Below are 12,810 nucleotides of genomic sequence, written 5' to 3'. Positions count from 1 at the left end.
TTTAGACAGTCTTTGCTAACTTTTTAAACATTGGGTCAGCTTGCTCAGCCTCGACCAAGGAAGATCTGTTTAACACATCCTTTTTGTCCTCTGAATTCCCAAAGAAGGTTTCAGATAACTAGATAGGAGGGTCATCAGTCTGCAATGTCAGTTCATCCTCCTCTGATGGAGCTTGTTTGACCATGGACCATCACAACACAAAGGCAGGAAAAATGTCAGTGGCCTTCTCCTGTAACTGCTCTGTCTATCTCATCTATTTCAGTCTCTTGAAAACCACTGGAGAAGCTAGCACCTTCACCCTGACCAGATCATTACCCAGGAACAGGACCACCCTGTCTACAGGTAAATTAGGGACAATCCCCAGGGTTACCAGTCCTGAAACAAAGCTGCACTCTAGGTATATTCGATATGGAGTCCTGGGCATTTACCTTCCCCAATACTGATGACTAATACTTGAGCGTTCGATGCCCTCTCTGGGGGAGAGTTCATGCATTTTCCCAGCAGGAGGGAATGGGTGGCCCCTTTATCCCAAGTATGGCTTTGGGCTTACTTGCTGCATTCGAGGGGTATTTGGTCACTTTTCCTTAGGATACAAAATCCTGCTATCTCGCAGGGATTTTCTTAAATTTTCCAGCACTCTCTGTGTTGGGCATACTGGGTCTTACTGCCACAGTTAAAGTCACAGCCTGGTCTTCTGTGTTTCCCATCAGGGCCCCATTTCCTGACCTGGTCTGGTGTATCCTGATTAATCCGACAGATTTTCACTGTAACGTCCAGCAGTCAGCTCGGAGGTGATTGTTACAGTGGAAACACACAGGCTTTTGGGCGTCACTCCTGTTCTCAGCATTGTCTGCTCTGGCCTAAGGAGGACCCGTTGTGTTTCCACCTCTCCCTTCTTGCTCATGGCTGTTTTACTTTATTCGTTCATGAGATGTGGGCGACGCTGGCTAGGCCAGCATTTATTACCCATCTGTAATTGCCCTGGAGAAGGAGTTGGTGATCTGTCTTCTTGAACCGCTGCAGTCCATGTCGGGTAGGTACACCCACAGTGCTGTCAGGAAGGGAGTTCCAGGATTTTGATCCAGCGACAGTGAAGGAACAGCGATATAGTTCTAAGTCAGGATGGTGTGTGACTTGGAGGGGAACTTGCAGATGGTACTGTTCCTATGAATTTGCTGCCCTGTCCTTCTAGGTGGTGGAGATCGCGGGTTGGAAGGTGCTGTCTAAGGAGCCTTGGTGCGTTGCTGCAGTGAATCTTGTAGATGGTACATACTGCTGCCTCTGTGCATTTATGGTGGAGGGAGTAAATGTTTGTAGATGGCGTGTGACAATCTGGAGCGTTGCTTTGTCCTGGATGGTGTCGAGCTTCTTGAATGTTGTTGGAGCTGCACACATCCAGGCAAGTGGAGAGTATTCCATCACACTCCTGACTTGTGCCTTGTAGATGGTGGACAGGCTTTGGAGAGTCAGGAGGTGAGTTACTCGCTGCAGAACTCCAAGCCTCTGACCTGTTCTTGTCACCACTGTATTTATATGGTTACTCCACAAGCAAATGGACCGCTGGGTGTAGCACTACCTAGAACTGTACTCCAGGGAGAATGTTGTCACTGAGACTGCCTTCAATGCAGCCCAGTCTCTGCCAGTCATGGATGAGCTGGACGTACAGCCAACAAAATCGGAACTCAGTGATGCCATTGATTCTCTAGCCAGCGGAAAAGGACGGGAAGGACGGAATTACCCCTGAAATCATCAAGACTGCCAAGCCTGCTATACTTTCAGCACTCTACGAACTGCTTTGCCTGTGCTGCAATGAGATAGCAGTACCACAGGACAGGCGCGATGCCAATATCATCACCCTCTAAAAGAACAAATGTGACCACGGTGACAGCAGCAACTACCGTGGAATCTCCCTGCTGAGCATAGTGGGGAACGTCTTCGCTCGTGTCACCTTAAACAGGCTCCAGAAGCTGGCTGAGCGTGTCTATCCTGAGGCAAAGTGTGGCTTTCCAGCAAAGAGATCCACCATTAACATGCTATTCTCCCTTCGCCAGCTCCAGCAGGAATGCCGCGAACAACAGATGCCCCTCTACGGTGTTTTCGTTGATCTCACCAAAGCCTTTGACCTCGTCAGCAGACGTGGTCTCTTCAGACTATTAGAAAAGATTGGATGCCCACCAAAGCTACTAAGTATCATCACCTCATTCCATGACAATATGAAAGGTACAATTCAGCATAGCGGGGCCTCATTAGAACCCTTTCCTATCCTGAATGGCGTGAAACAGGACTGTGTTCTCGCACCTTTGGGATTTTCTTCTCCCTGCTGCTCTCACATGCGTTCAAGTCTTCAGAAGAAGGAATTTTCCTCCACACAAAATCAGGGGGCAGGTTGTTCAACCTTGCCCGTCTTGGAGCGAAGTCCAAAGTCCGAAAAGTCCTCATCAGGGAACTCCTCTTTCCTGAAGACGCTGCATTAACATCTTATACTGAAGAGTGTCTGCAGAGACTCATCGACAGGTTTGCGGCTGTCTGCAATGAATTTGGCTCAACCATCAGCCTCAAGAAAACGAATATAATGGGACAGGACGTCAGAAATGCTCCATCCATCAATATCGGCGACCATACTCTGGAAGTGGTTCAAGAGTTCACCTAACTAGGCTCAACCATCACCAGTAACCTGTCTCTCGATGCAGAATTAAACAAGCGCATGGGAAAGGCTTCCACTGCTATGTCCAGACTGGCCAAGAGAGTGTGGGAAAATGGCGCACTGACACGGAACACAAAAGTCCAAGTGTATCAAGCCTGTGCCCTCAGTACCTTGCTCTATGGCAGCGAGACCTGGACAACGTATGTCTGTCAAGAGCGACGTCTCAATTCATTCCATCTTCACTGCCTCCGGAGAATCCTTGGCATCAGGTGGCAGGACCGTATCACCACCACAGAAGTCCTCGAGGCGGCCAACATCCCCAGCATATACTAAGCCAGCGGCGCCTGAGATGGCTTGGCCCTGTGACCCACATGGAAGATGGCAGGATTCCCAAGGACACATTGTGCAGCAAACTCGTCACTGGTACCAGACCCACCGGCCGTTCATGTCTCCACTTTAAAGACGTCTGCAAACGCGACATGACGTCCTGTGACATTGATCACAGGTCGTGGGAGTCAGTTGCCAGCGATCGCCAGAGCTGGTGGGCAGCCATAAAGGCGCGGCTAAAGTGTGGTGAGTCGAAGAGACTTAGCAGTTGGCAGGAAAAAAGACAGAAGTGCAAGGAGAGAGCCAACTATGTAACAGCACCGACAACCAATTTTATCTGCTGCACCTGTGGAAGAGTTTGTCACTCTAGAATTGGCCTTTATAGCCACTTCAGGCGTTGTTTCACAAACCACTGACCACCTCCAGGCACTTATCCATTGTCTCGGAGACAAGGAGGCCAAAGAAGGAGTTCAGTTGCTGGTCCGTGGTAACCCCAGGATGTTGATAGTGGGGGATTCAGTGATGGTAATGCAAATGTATGTCAAGGGGAAGATGTTTAGATTCTCTCTTGTTGGAGATGATCATTGCCCAGCACTTGTGTGGCGCGAATGTTACTTGCCACTTAGCAGCTCAAGCCTGGATATTGTCCTAGTGTTGCTTGTTTTCTACACAGACTGCTTCAGTATTTGAGGAGTCACGAATGGTGCTGAACATTGTGCAATAATCAGCGAACATCCCCACTTCTGACCTTATGATTGAAGGAAGGTCATTGATGAAGCAGCTGAAGACGGTTGGGCCAAGGACACTACCCTGAGGAACTCCTGCAGTGATGTCCTGGAGCTCGGATGATTGACCTCCAACTCTAATCCTGTTATATTTTTCAGGTTCACGTGCAAAATGGTTGGCACATGTTTTAGGATTTCGGCTTTCCTAGCTTTTGGATGGATAGTAATCCCTTACTGCTCAGTTCTGTACAGAAATGTAGTTAGGCCACACTTAGAATATTGGGTGCAATTCTGGTCGCCACACTACCAGAAGGACGTGGAGGCTTTGGAGAGGGTACAGATGAGGTTTACCAGGATGTTGCCTGGTCTGGAGGGCATTAGCTATGAAGAGAGGTTGGATAAACTCGGATTGTTTTCACTGGAACGATGGAGGTGGAGGGTCGATATGATAGATGTTTTCAAAGTTATGAGTGGCATGGACAGAGTGGATAGTCAGAAGCTTTCTCCCTGGGTGGAAGTGTCAGTTACGAGGGGACATAGGTTTAAGGTGAGTGGGGCAAAGTTTAGAGGGGATGTGCGAGGCAAGTTCTTTACACAGAGGGTGGTGAGTGTCTGGAACTTGCTGCCGGGGGAGGTGGTGGAAGCAGGTACGATAGCGACGTTTAAGAGGCATCTTGACAAATACATGAATGGGATGGGAATAGAGGGGTATGGTCCCCGGAAGTGCAGAAGGTTTTAGTTTAGGCAGGCATCAAGATCGGCGCAGGCTTGGAGGGCCGAATGGCTTGTTCCTGCGCTATACTGTATTTTGTACAATCCTCAACCTTCAACGAATGGGGCATTTAACCTGCCCCAAGTTACTTCACTCTGGGTTAGGAAGGTACTGCCTCAAATGTGGACATTTTAATACTCCAGCAGCGAAAAACCCAATTAAAACTATATTGAAGTTTTTGAAGTTTTGCTAGGGAACCATTTGGTTCCCCACTCCCAATTTCCCAACTGTCTTTGGTTTTTGATCCCAGATGCGAGCCCCAAATTTATGTTACACTTCAGGTGAGGAGGGGTCGAAAGGCACCTGTCTTGTTGCTCTCCTTGTTCGATGCCACAGGCTTTATTCCTTTTTAAATAGTGCATGTGTTTACCAATTCAGTGAGTGTTTAATACTTCAAGTGCTAGGATCATAAAAGAATCAATCAGGCAGGTTTTCTTTAGTTTAAACAAGAAAGAGGTTATTTTATTGTACTGAAAATCAAATACCGATTGAAGTAAAATAGTAAACTCTGCTTCAACTTTCATACTCACACACACGCACACACACACACAAATGAGAATCACACGTACACACAAATAGGTTACAGAGTGATGGAGAATAGTTTGGGTTGGATTAGAGTCCAGAAGAAGTAAAACTAATGTACAGTTTGTGGGGTAATGTAATTCATTTTTCCTCTGACTGAATTCATGGTTCCAAAGTCTCTGGCTGGTAGAAGTGGACATGCAGCTGGTCCGCCTGGTTCAGGGGTTTCTTGGAGACAGTAACGCTCAGTGGCTTTCTTCCTCGGTCTCTGTAGCAATGGTGGACTTGGATGTTCTGCAGTCACAGACAGATTACAACATTTACAATGTTACCTGGGGAGAGAAAGAGAGCGTAAGACAGCCCAACCAGGGTCTTGCATGGGTTAGCTTGCAAAGTTTGTCTGCTGTGTGTAACAAAAAGTTACAAGTTTACATAGACTGGGGTAGGGGGGAGGGGGGGGCTGTCACATGGTCTATCAGTACCTTTCTTCCTTTAATGAGTTTCAAAGTCTAAGAATCCCAAATCTCTCTCAAATTATATTGTAAATGTTTCTCCTGCAGGTACGTCTCCGCGAGTAAATGCTGCAAGACGGCTTTAAATGTCTTGCTAATGAGGGTGATCCCAGATAATCTACTCAATTGTTCAAAACATTGTCGTGGGTGGGAGCTTTGAAGACATACATCTCCACTTCGATGTCCTGGAATGTGAGGTATTTCAATGCAAATTGTGGTGGCCATCTTGACTACCAACTTTTTAAATGTTAAATGCAGGATTCCAGCTTTCCAATTTCAAAGTTTAATGTTGGTTTCCAACCAGTGAGTTAAAAATTCTCATTCAGCATAGCATGTTTTCTTGGCAGGAGGTATTAGAAAGGCGTGCTGCACTTCAAGATGTTAATACAAAAAGAATCCTGGTTGCTGAGGGAAATAAGAGTGGAAATTGTGAAGGAACTAACCATAGTTTTCCTTACGCACAGGGATGGTGCCAAAGGACTGGAGAATTGTAAATGTTACACCATTGTCCTAAAAAGAGTGTAAGGACAAGCCCAGCAAATAGAGGACAGCCAGTTAATCCATGGTGCTGGGAAAGCTTTTAAAACAATAATCCAAAACAAAATTAACTGACTGGGACAAATGTGGATGAATTTGGCCTCACCAAAGCCTTGTATAAATGCAGCAAGACACCCTTTCTCCTGTATTTCAATCCTCTCGCTATGAAGGCCAACATACCATTTTCCTCCTTAACTGCCTGCTGCACCTGCATGTTTACTTTCAGCAACTGGTGCACAAGGACACCCAGGTCTCACTGCACCTCCCCCTCTCCAAAGTTATCATCGTTCAGACAATCTGCCTTTCTGTTTTTGACACCAAAGTGGATAACTTCACATGTATCCACATGATACTGCATCTACCATGTATTTCCCACTCACTCAACCTGTCCACATCACACTGGAGCTTCTCTGCATCCTCCTCACAGCTCACCCTCCCACCCAGCTTTGTGTCATCTGCAAACTTGGATATATTACATTTACTCTTACTGTTTGTTTCCTGTCTGCCAACTAGTTCTCTATCCATGTCAGTACCATACCCTCAATCCCATGGGATTTAACTTTTGCACGCTAATCTCCTGTGTGGGACCTTATTGAAAGCCTTATTAAAGTCCAAATACAACACATCCACTCGTTCCCTCTTATCTAGTCTATTAGTTACATCCTCAAAAATTCCAGTAGATTTTCCAAGCATGATTTCCCTTTCCTAAATCCATGCTGACTGTGTCCGATCCTGTCACTGTTTCCCAAGTGCTCTGTTATTACATATTTTATAATGGACTCTAGCATTTTCCCCACTACTGATGTCAGGATAACCCCTCTATAATTCACTGTTGTCTCTTTACCTCTTTTTTTTAAAATAGTGAGGTTACATTGGCTACCCTCCAATCCATTGTAACTGTTCCAGGATAGAATTTTGAAGAATGACCAGCAATGCATCTACTATTTCTAGAGTCACTTCCTTAAGTACTTTGGGATGTAGATTATCAGGCCCTGGGGATTTATCAGCCTTCAATCCCATCAATTTACCCAACACCATTTCCCTATTAATACTGATTTGTGTCCTCCTTTGAGAAGAAAGAACCAAAGTATGTATTTAATTATTCTGCCATTTCTTTGTTCCCTATTACTTCAAAACAGCATTTGATGAAGTGTCACTTAACAGGCTTGTCGACAAAGATAAAGCCCATGTAATAAAAGGGACAAAGTTGTCTGCATGACAGGAAGCAGAGAGAGGGGGTGAAAGGTTGTTGTTAGAACTGAAGGAATTTTCCCACAGGGGTCGTTACTAGGTCTGTAACTTTTCATGATATATTTTAGCCACTTGGACTTGAGTGTAGATTAGAGATACAGCACTGAAACAGGCCCTTCAGCCCACCGAGTTTGTGCCGACTATCAACCACCCATTTATACCAGTCCTGCACTAATTCCGTATTCCGACCACATCCCCACCTGTCCCTATATTTCCCTACCACCTACCTATACTAGGGGCAATTGCTAATGGCCAATTTACCTATCAACCTGCAAGTCTTTGGCATGTGGGAGGAAACCAGAGCACCCGGAGGAAACCCACGCAGACACAGGGAGAACTTGCAAACTCCACACAGGCAATACCTAGAATTGAACCCGGGTTGCTGGAGCTGTGAGGCTGCGGTGCCAACCACTGCACCACTGTGCCGCCCTGTAAATAGCACAATTGTAAATTTTACACTTGCCACAAAACCTGGAAGTGTATTGCACAATGAGGATGATATTGACAGACATCAAGTGGATATAGACAGACTGATGGAATGGACGTACACATGGTAGATAAACATTAACAGAAACGCAAAATGATACATTTTTCATAGGATGGACAGGAGAGGCAATGGAAAATAAAGGGTGTAATTTTAATGGGGGTGCAGCAGCAGTTTGGATGCATGTGAATAATTCTATGGCAGGGCATGCAGATAAGATTGTTAAAAATGACATGCTGTGTGACTGTTACAAAGACAAACTATCCCTCCTTGTCTTTCACAGACGTACTGCAGCCTGTTACAATGTTGGTGTCTTCCTCCCACACCTCTCCACAGTCGTCCAGCCAGAAGGAACTACTATTACCTTCTTATTATTTCATGGTAAGTGGGCGCCGCTGTCTGGGCCAGCATTCATTGCCCATCGCTAATTGCTCTTGAGAAAGTGGTGGTGAGCTGCCTTCTTAATCCAACTGGTGCAGGTACACCCACAGTGCTGTTAGGAAGGGATTTCCAGGATTTTGACCCAGTGAGAGTGAAGGAACAGCGAATTTGTTCCAAGTCCGGATGATGTGTGACTTGGAGGGGAACTTGCAGTGGTGATGTTCCCATGCATCACTGCCCTTGTCCTTCTTTGTGGTAGAGGTCGCGGGTTTGGAAGGTACTGTTCAAGGAGCCTTGGTGCGTTGCTGCAGTGCATCTTGTAGATGGTACACACTGCTGCCCCTGTGTGCTGGTGCTGGAGGGAGTCAATGACACTACGTACACAATCAATCAATCAAGCAGGGCTGCTTTGTCCTGGATGGTGTTGAGTTCCTGGAATGCTGTTGGAGCTTCACCCATCCAGGCAAGTGGAGAGTATTCCATCGCACTCCTGATTTGTGCCTTATAGATGGTGGAAAGTCTTTGGGGAGTCAGGAAATGAGTTACTCGCCTCAGGATTCCTAGCCTCTGACCTGCTGTTGTAGCTGCAATTCAGCTTCTGTTCAATAATAACCCCTAGAATGGTGATAGTAGAGGATTCAGTGATGGTAACGCCATTGACTGTCAAGGGGAGATGGTTAGATTCTCTCTTATTGGAAATGTTCGTGTCCTGGCACTTTTGCAGCATGAATGCGACTTGCCACTTATCAGTTTCGGGTGCATCCTGGGGTGCAAGTACGTAGTTCCTTGAAAGTGGCAACACAGGTAGACAGGGTGGTGAAGAAGCCATTTGGCATGCCTTCATCGGTCGAGACATTGAGTACAAGAGTTGGGACGTTATGTTACAGTTATACATAACGTTGGTTAGGCCGCATTTGGAGTACTGTGTGCAGTTCTGGTCGCTGCACCACAGTAAATATGTGATGAAGCTTGAGAGGGTGCAGAAAAGATTCACAAGGATGTTGCCTGGTCTGGAGGGCTTGAGTTATAAAGAGAGATTGGATAGGCTGGGTCTGTTTTCCCTGGAGCGAAGGAGGCTGAGAGGGGACATGATAGAGGTATATAAAATTCTGAGAGGCATAGATAGAGTAGTTGGCCAGAGTCTGCTTCCATGGTGGGTGGCGACTAAATCTAGAGGACATAGAATTAAGGTGAGAGGGACGAGGTTTAAAGGGGATCAAAGGGGTAAATTTTTCACACAAAGAATAGTGGGTATCAGGAATGAGCTGCCTGAGGAGGTGGTGGAGGCAGGAACAGTAGCGACAGTTAAGAGGCATCTGGACAGGTACTTGAATGAGCAAGGCATAGTAAGATATGGAATTAATGCAGGCAGGTGGAATTAGTATAGATAGGCATCATGGGGTGACTAAATCTGAGGGGGGAGCTGATAGAAGTATACAAAATTATGAAGTGCGTAGATAGGAAGAAACTTTTTTTTTCCCCCTTGGCGCAAGTGTCAATAGCCAGGGGGTAGAGATTTACAGGAAGGGGCAGGAGATTTAGAGGGGAATTGAGGAAAACAAATTCACCCAGAGGGTGGTTGGAATCTGGACCACACTGCCTGAAGGGATGGTAGAGGCAGGAACCCTCATAACATTTAAAAAGTATTTGTAGAAGCACTTGAAATACCATAGCATACAAGGCTATGGGCCAAGTGCCAGAAAATGTGATTAGAATGGATAGGTGCTTGATGGCCAGCATGGATACGATGGGCCGAAGGGTATGTCTATAGTCTGTATAACTCTATGGCTGTACAAAATGAGTGGAGTTGAAGGAGAAGTTGATCAATGTGTGAACAATTTCAGCCTGGCGGAGGAGGGTGGTAGTGGATGGGGACTGGATGGGCCTCTGTTCAAGGAAGAAGCAGAGAACCCTAAGACCGTCCTGGTGGGGGATGGAAGGTGCAGATACATTGGACGTCCATCATGAAGAGGAACTGGAAATTGTCAAAATGACGTAGTGCGTCCGAAGAGTCGCAGATGTAGGTGGAAAGAGACTGGACGAGGGGAGAAAAAAATCGATTCAAGATAGGAAGTAATAAGTTCAAGTGGGGCAGGAACAGGCTGAAACAATGAGTCTGCTGGGATAGTCCTGTTTGTGGATTTTAGGAAGGAGGTAGAAGTGGGTTGCCCGTGGTTGTGGGACTGTGAGGTTGGAAGCTGTAGCGGGAAGATCTCCAGAGGAGATGAGGTCAGTTACAGTCCTGTGGACAGCAGCTTGATGTTCGCTGATGGGTTCATGGTCGAGAGGGAAGTAGGAAGAAGTGTCTGAGAGTTGATGCTGAGCCTCTGCAAGGTAGCAGTCGGTACGCTGGACAACAACAGCACCATCCTTGTCTGCAGGTTTGATCACAATGTCGGGATTAGACTTGAGAGAACGGAGTGCAGCAAGTTCAGAGGGGGACAGACTAGAGTGAGTGAGGGGAGCAGAGAAATTGTGATGGCCGATGTTTCACCGACATTTCTCAATGAAACGATCTAAAGTGGGTAAGAGGCCAAAGGGAGGGGTCCAGGTGGAGGGAAAATACTTGAGCTGGGTGAGTGGGTCCACTAGTCAGGGTGGGTGTAGGACTACTGGTGAATGAAGTGAGGCAGGAGGCGATGACGATGGAAAAGATATCAACGGCATGCCGAGCGTGAGATTAATTGAGGTGGGAGTGTAAGGGGATCTAACTGAGTCCTTTGCTAGGTACAGATCATTAGGTGACAGAGGGGGGGGGGGGGGGGGAAGGTGCACCTGTTTAAGAATAAGGGGTCACCCATTTAAGACAGAGATGAGGAGACATTGTTTCATCTCAAAGGGTCGAGAGTCTTTGGAATTCTCTTCCTCAAAAGGCAGTGGAAGCAGAGAATTTGAAATTTTTAAATGCAGAACTGGATAGATTTTTGATCAGCAAGGGAGTGAAAGGTTACCGGGGGTAGATGGAAATGTGAAATAATCAGTTCAGCCAGGAACTTATTGAATGGTGGAGCAGGCTCGAAGGGCCGAGTGGCCTACTCCTGCTCCTACTTCGTGTGTTCATATATAAATATATGTTGTTGTTGTTATTGATGGCTTTGGAACAGCTCTGTATACTCACCCCAGCCTGAAAAACAATCTATTTTCTGTGCCTTAGCCAATTGGATGTTCACACAACCACTGCCACTTTGATCATTGGGTTCAGTTTTCCGAAGAAGTCGATTAAATCGCTCTTGATCAAACACCTTCTGAAAGTTTATATACATAACACCAGCTGTACAACCCTCATCAATCCCCTATATTACTCCATCAAATAAATCCTTCAAGCTTGTTAGATACAATTATGTCTTTAACATGTTCATGGTAGTTGACATTTATAAACCCTTGTTTTTCAAAACAGCAGGTATCTGTATCCTGGTTGATGGTTGAAATTTCCCCACCAGGGACGTTAAACTGACTGGTCAGTAAATACAGGGCTTAGTCCATATCTCCTTTTTTTAAACAATGTCTAACATTTACAACCATCCAGTCTCCTGTCATCACTCCAATATCCAAGAAGTATTGGAAGCTCCTGGCCAGTGCCTCTGTTATTTGCACCTTTCCTTCCCTCAACAACTCTCATACCTCCCATGCAGACCATGTAAATGTTCTGCTTTATTGTGGTACAAAAAGGGTTGGATTGAACCTGTTTGTTCAGTGACTGTAATTAATGTAATCCATGGACACTAATTGCGTCACTGGAGGGTTTCCTTCTTCTATTAATACAGGACTACTTTTAATGTGTTCTTCCATCATGTCTGCAGGAGAATCATCCCCGGCACTAACAGGGATCAGCAGCTCCAGCGAAATGGAGAGGATAGATCAGAATCTCAGAATAGATTGGAATGTTACAACAATGGACAGGGGTTTATCCCATTGGTTTGATTATCTTACTGCGGATTATTATTGGATAACATTGGCGCATCGGATCCACTGGGCACTGATGCTGATTCAACACATTTATTATCCCATCCTCGCTGTTGTTGGTGTCCCTGGTAAGTCTCTCTATCCAGCTATTAATTCTATAAACCATGATTAACTGTTTTGCTGTTCTTAACAACGACCACCTTCAAAATATCGTCCTCCATGTGAGCCCATTTGCTGCATAAACTCTGGTCTGTGTCTTTGTCAAATCTACTATACCAATGCTGTCCTGGTTACTCTCCCTGTTACAAGCCACCATAAACCACATTCTGTACAAAACTCTGCTGTCCATATCCTAATTCACACTAAATCTCATTCACGCAACATCCCTGAGCTCAGTGACCAACATTGTTTTTTGTAGGATAGTATACAAAAAGAAATAAATGGGGTGTGGAAGAAGGGTACCACAATAATTATGGGTGACTTTAATCTGCATGTAAATTGGGCAAATCAGATTGGCAAAGGTAGCCTAAAGAATTATCACATTGAGTGTATTCAGGACAGTTCCTTAGAGCAGCACGTTCTGCAGTCAACCAGAGAGGAAACTATTCTAGAACTGGTAATGTTCAATGAGACAGGATTAATGAAGAACCTCCTAAAAAAGGAGTCTTTAGACAACAATTATCATAACATGATAGCATTTCAATGTTCAGACTGAAGGGAAAGCTGTGGGTCTAAGACTAGTTTTTTAAAAA

The 12,810-nt window shown here is 45.7% G+C and overlaps 1 long non-coding RNA gene across 1 annotated transcript; it reads left to right on the top strand.

The window, feature by feature from the left end:
- Window positions 1–260: 260 nt before the first annotated feature.
- LOC137365796 (uncharacterized) lies at window positions 261–12,104 on the top strand. The gene is made up of 4 exons (XR_010973305.1): window positions 261–342; window positions 5,551–5,699; window positions 8,058–8,155; window positions 11,956–12,104. It is a non-coding gene; the product is annotated as an uncharacterized lncRNA (long non-coding RNA).
- The last annotated feature ends 706 nt before the right edge of the window (window positions 12,105–12,810 follow it).

This window comes from Heterodontus francisci, unplaced genomic scaffold (genome assembly GCF_036365525.1).
Source record: "Heterodontus francisci isolate sHetFra1 unplaced genomic scaffold, sHetFra1.hap1 HAP1_SCAFFOLD_176, whole genome shotgun sequence".
Lineage (NCBI taxonomy): Eukaryota > Metazoa > Chordata > Chondrichthyes > Heterodontiformes > Heterodontidae > Heterodontus > Heterodontus francisci.
The sequence above is the reverse complement of the archived record's forward strand: the minus strand, read 5'-3'. Positions and strand labels throughout refer to the sequence as shown.